Raw genomic sequence first — 6379 nt, 5'->3', positions numbered from 1 at the left:
TTATGCTTCATGTGGTGCATATCTATCTCTCTCTTCAAGATTCTTTCAAGAAGAATAAGGGGTATGCTATATCCATTGCTTGTCATCAATTTAACTTGATGAAGGGTAAGCATAACATAATTCTTATTCTTGTTCATAGTGTTTTGAATTCTTCTTCCGGAGCGGCTCATGATATCAATTCATTCTCAAGTGTTCTTCAAGATTCCTGTTGGAGAACCTCAAGTATCCTTTCTCTTGCATTTATATGTGCAGTTGTTCTTCCTTTATCCTTTGAGGTGGTATTATAGCATTCTTGTTAGTGTAGGAGCCTCAAAGAGATTTCGTTTCAAGTATGAGATAATTAAAACCACCAATTCTATGATCATGAGACATTTTCCAACCCATGATTTTTCATTGAGCTATCTTGGTTTGGATTCACCTAAAGTTTTTCCTATGGATTGTAGCTATCATGGTGCTTGTCATTAATCCAAGTTCTCAATGTATCCTCTTGGTGTAAGAAATTTTTCATATCTTGTTTCTCCCAATTTATCCTTGTTTCTCTTAGTGGTTGGTTGTCACCTCATATTTGTGGAGATGATTTTCATAAGCCCACTTCTATCTTTTTCTTTTCGTTGTAGGTTTTCCAACTACTACATCAATTCTCTGTCTGGAGGCTCTTCAATTCTATTGTGATGATAGTTGTCATTCGTTTCTTCATTCTCTTCTTCCGCTTGAGCTAGTTAATATTCTCTTGTTCCGGGGGCATTGTGATGTTGCTCTTTTGGGTCTATTATGTTGTTCTATCAAGATCATGGTGTTCCCTTGTTCTATTTACCTGTTTGTTGTGAATATTGTCTATTTCTTCCATCTTATCGGAAAAAAATTGTCCCATTTTCCTACCGAAGTGCTGCCGAAATTTTCCGTGAATTCTTGCTTCTTTCTCTTATCATTCCTCATCTCTTTGCAACCTTCAAGGATCGTTGGTTTCACTCGTTTGTCAAAGAAGCGACTAAGTTTTACCTCTTGCCTTCTCATCCTCTCCACCTTCCGTTCTTGGATCTCGGGGCGAGATCCTCTTGTAGTGTAGGAGAGTTGTGACAGCCCGAGACCGACGTTCCAGAAGATTCCCCCTTTATTCCGTTTTTGTCGTGTGACTTATTTTATTTGTCGCATTATGCGCATCATCTGCATTGCATCGGCATCCCGTTGCCGCCAGTTTTCAAACTTGCATCCGTTATTTAGTTGTCGGTTCTCTCCATTATCGTCGTTGCCTCTTTTGAGCCAGACCACACTCGCACGCGTCCGCGGCATCGTCAAAACCTTGTTTCTAAAAGTGCGTGTAAAACTTTCTCTGATTGGGTTGAAACTTGGCGTGCGGTCTTATTTAGATATAGGTAGGCCGCCTGCCAAATTTCGTCGCAATCGGAGTCCGTCTGGTACCCGAATGGTCGACCATAGCGGCACCGTATCCGGTCTATCGTTGGACATTTTTGGGTATTTTAAATCGCGTTGTCGGGTGCCCATTTTCCCTCTCTTCTCCGGCTAACCTACTCTACATGGACACTTAGCCCGTCCCGCGTTCGAGATCATTCGATTCCAATCGCACGGTTGACACCGGGGCGAAATTCTACTACACCTAGCCCCCCATTGTCTATAAATAGACAACCTCCCCTTCCATTTTTAGTCTCCCCTAACCCTGCCTCAAAAACCGCGCCCCTAAAACCCTAGCCGCGCAGCCTCTCTCCTCCCTCCGGCCGCCGGGCCGGCGAAGCCCATCTAGGGCCCGCCCAAGCCCGGATAAAGCGCACCCCCAGCCGGCTCCCTCCTCCTCCCGATCTGCACCTCCCGCGCCTCCCATGGCCGACGTGCCCTCCGGTCGCCGCCTCCTGCCGCCGCCCTTGGCCGAGCCGTGCTGCCGAAGCCGCGACAGTGAGCGACCAGCCCCGCACCACCTTGCCGCCCCGCAGCCCGAGCTCAGCCATCTCGCCATGGACGCCGCCGCCGGCCGACCTCTCCACGCCTACTCTCAGATCCGGCACCCCGAGGCCAGATCCGGCCGCATGCGCCCTCGCCCCATCGGCTCTGCTCCCTTCGCCGGCGCTCGCCTCAGCTGCCACCGCCGTTCTTGCGTGCCTCAGGAGGAAGATGAGCAGGGAACGCCCGCAGCCAGGTGGGTCGGCCTCCCGCTCGGCCCAGGAACGCCCGAGGCCCAGTCGCCCGGCCTCCTTTAGGCCACCTTCACACGAGGCTCAGCGTCCCCAAGCCCAAGGTGAGGAGCACCCCGAGCCCCTCTATTTTTCACACAGGGCGCAGTTTAGTTAAATCGCGCCATGCCTCCATTTCGGGCCTGGTTGCAAATCGGCTCGTAGATGTTTTTTTTTAAAGGCTTAGATTTAATTATTATTATTTTCAGAGAAATAGCTGATTTTAAAACGCGTGTAGATTTTAAACCGTGCGTCGGATCACAGCGAGTAATATATGAAACTTGCGTAGTTTTCCATGTAGATTAATAATTCACAACTTGCATATTTATTTGACGTAGTTTAACGTGCCAAACGCCTAGTTTAGCATGTTGTCCTAATAGGGGATTGTCCCGTATTCATTTTTCGCGTCTGTCCGGGTTGCTCGTATGCCTTAGATAAAATGCCCATGTTTTAGGAACCATTTTTCCATGCATTTTAGAGCGGTCATTTGTATTTTTGCGTGTAGGGATTTGCCGCTAGATTATTTTCCGTGTTTAGGTCTTTATCTCGCATTTATGTGTGACAATATTTTTGTTGTGTAACCCCACATATTTTATATGTTTTCGAGGTACAAAAATCCATGGGATTTTTCTGTGCAATTAGTTTTAGCTTTTGAGCAAATTAGTTCGCGCGATATTTTGCCGTGATGCCCTTTTGTTTAATTCGTAGGATTTATTCCGTGCTTCGTTTGAAGGAGTTGTCAACTAGGGAGTTGTTCTTGGGTGTTTACTCTAGCCCTGGTATTTTTGGTTGCAATAGAAATGCATGTTTAGGTGTGGTTTGATTGCTCTCAAGTTGTTAGAAATACTGTTGATTTGGAGGAGCTGAAATATTTCTAAGTCTGGAATCTGGTATTATTTTGTTGTTGTCTTGTCTTGCTTCTATCTTTTGTTTTGTAGCTCTTTTGAGGTAGGTGCAATGGAGTTAGTGGTAACCCTTGTGATTCTCTAGCATGCTGTGAATTTTCATGCCATTTGGAGACCTGTAGTTTACGATTTTGCTGCTATCAATATGGCTTCAGATCGAAAACTGCACTTTCATGAGGTGTAATTTTCACAAAGTCTGAAATAGTGTGTGAGATGCCATTTTGTGTCTTCTTTCCCTAGTGATCCATGATGTCATGCTAGTTGTTGTTAGTTGTTTGTAGTAGTGCTTCTTGCCCTCTTTCGAGGCATGCCTTGCTTGAGTTTATTTGAGTTGAGTACCTCGTAGTTGTGGGGCGTAGAAAATGCTATGTGGCTGATTTTGGCAGATTGTAGAGATTTCTTGTTTTGCTCGTAGTTTGTGAACCGTAGCTCCATTTTGATTGAGTCCTATATGAAACTTGCTTATAATCTTGTGTAGTTTCATTTTCTCTTGCTTGTTGTATGTTTTGAAGTGCTCGTGACCATCGTTGCACACATATTGCATTCATGCCATCATATCTTGCGGCGCTTGTATCTTTTCAACCGTAGCTCCGTTGGAGATGTTCTCTATGTGTAGATTGCTTGAAATGTCGCGTAAAATCACGTGAACCTATTTGTTTTGCTGTTTAACGTCTAATTAAATGTGTTAGATCAGATCTGGACAGAATTGTAAATTAACATGTGAGGTCGTCTCGGAGATGCTATATGTCATTTCCGACCTCATTTAAAATGCCTAGATAGGTAGTTTAACTACGCTTCACCTCTTGCCATGTTTAATCACATTTAATATGGCCGTGTACCTAATCGGGATAGAACTAAATAATTAACGTGAAGTTTCGTCAATATGCAACTCGTTGCATATTGAACTTCACTTAATGTGTAGTGTCTGTTTGTGTGAATTATCATGCCGTGACTTGCATGTTTTCAGCTGCTCATGCATCATTTGTGTTGTGCATCGTGTGGAGAATTTCGTCTGTTGATTTGTGTTTCTGGTTTGCTTCGTCTCGATAGAGTTCCGCAGCGTGCTGGATTGTGAGGACCCGTTCGACTACGTCGGTTCGTCTGCTTCACGGAGGCATTCTTCTTCCAAGCGGGATCTCAGGCAAGATGACCATTTCCCCAGATACCATTACTATCATTGCCATGCTAGTTTTAACGTTGCTACCGTTTACGTCTCGTTGCCTACCACATGTTAAATATCAGCCTCTCAACAATGCCATAAAAACCTTCAACCTGTTCAACTTAGCAAACCACTGATTGGCTATGTTACCGCTTGCTTAACCCTGTGTTAGCGTTGCTAGTTGCAGGTGCAGTTGCTTCCATGTGGAAACATGGGTTCCTTGTTATATCACCATATTTAAATGATATTTAATTTAATGCACCTATATACTTGGTAAAAGGTGGAAGGCTCGGCCTTTCTAGCCTGGTGTTTTGTTCCACCTTTACCCCCCTAGTTTCCGGCTACCGGTGTTATGTTCCATAAATGAGCGCTCCTAACACGATCGGGGTTGTTATGGGGACCCCCTTGATAATTCGTTTTAGATTAAAGCTGGTCTGGCAAGGCCCAACTTTGGTACTACATTTGCCTAATCACCTAATAAAATTGCATAGGGACTTTCTGGACCCCGAGGATAATTTAATCAACCCCCGGGCCAGTGCTCCTCATGAGTGTTGGCCCCACCAGAGCGATGTCCGGCGCCCCTCTGGTCACCCGGAGGTTTAGCGATCCCGACGCCTAGCTCATCCGTCGTGTCCTGAGAACGAGGTACGCGACTCCTATCGGGATCGTCGACACGTCGGGCGGCCTTGCTGGATTAGTTTTACCTTTGACGGAATATCTTGTGCATCGGGATTCCGGTGATGCTTTGGGTAATCTCAGAGTTGAGGTTTTCCACTAAGGAATCGGACGAGATCGCGAGCTTCGTGATTGAGGATTTCTATGTGGCTTGTGGTAATTTGTGATGGAACAGTTGGAGCACCCCTGCAGGGTTAAATCTTTTCGGAAAGTCTGTCCCGCGGTTATGTGGCAACGTGGAAGTTTTGTTTAACACTGGTTCTAGATAACTTGAAGTTAACTTAATTAAAATATGCCAACTGTGTGCCTAACCGTGATTGTCTCTTTCGTGAGGACATGGTGGGGTTATGTCTGACGTAGGTAGGTGTTTAGCATCATTCATTTGATCATCAATAGTCACGTCCGCTATGCGTAGATCTTCCCCCTCTTATTTCTTGTACTCGTAAGCTATCCACCAAATATATGCTTACCGCTGCTGCAACCTCACCACTTGACCATGCCTCACCCATTAAGCATTGCTAGTCTTGATACCTTTGGAAATGAGATTGCTGAGTCCCCTGTGGCTCACAGATTACTACAACACCAGTTGCAGGTACAGGTAAAGGTTACTTGATGCGAGCGCGTTGATTGTAAATTTGGAGTTGCTTATTCTTCTTCTTCTTCATCGATCTAGGTTGGGTTCCAGGCCGGCAGCCTGGGATAGCAAGGATGGACGTCGTTTCATTTTCTCGTTTGTTTTCGTCCATAGTCGGACCCTGCTCTTACTCTTGATGATTATGTAATGTACTGATGTGACTCTGATGTAGCTTGTGGCGAGTGTAAGCCAAACTCTATATATATCTCTTCTTTTCAGTACATGTACTTGTAACGATATCCATTCTTGCGACACGACGAGATGCACTTCTATCCCTGACAAGGCCCTCGTGCCAAATTGAGGATAGGGTCGCATCTTGGGCGTGACACCTTGTCTTCCTTGATTGAGAGTATCAATGAGAGCTTGGACGTTAATTTTGTTGGTAGGAATAATTTTGGCCACAACAATGCTTTTAGAGGAAACTATATTCCTAGGCCTTTTCCTAGTAATCCCTCTAATAACTTTGGCAATTCCTACAACAATGCTCATGGAAATTACAATAAATTACCCTCTGATCTAGAGAGTAATATTAAAGAGTTTATCAACTCGTAAAAGATTTTCAATGCGTCCATAGAAGAAAAACTACTCAAAATAGATGACTTGGCTAGGACCGTTGATAGAATGTCTCTTGATATTGATGCTTTGAAAGTGAGATGTGCTCCTCCCAAGATCAATATGGATGAAACTTTGAAAGCTATGCGTGTTTCCATGAATGAGAGTAAAGAAAGAACCGCCCAAATTCGTGCTAGACATGAATGGCTTAAAAAAGGCGTGTTCTCGTGATGAGAATCACGAAGATCTTAAAGTGCTTGGTGTGACTCCC

This window comes from Hordeum vulgare, chromosome 1H (genome assembly GCF_904849725.1).
Source record: "Hordeum vulgare subsp. vulgare chromosome 1H, MorexV3_pseudomolecules_assembly, whole genome shotgun sequence".
Classification (NCBI taxonomy): Eukaryota; Viridiplantae; Streptophyta; class Magnoliopsida; order Poales; family Poaceae; genus Hordeum; species Hordeum vulgare.
This window is presented reverse-complemented; position numbering follows the sequence as displayed.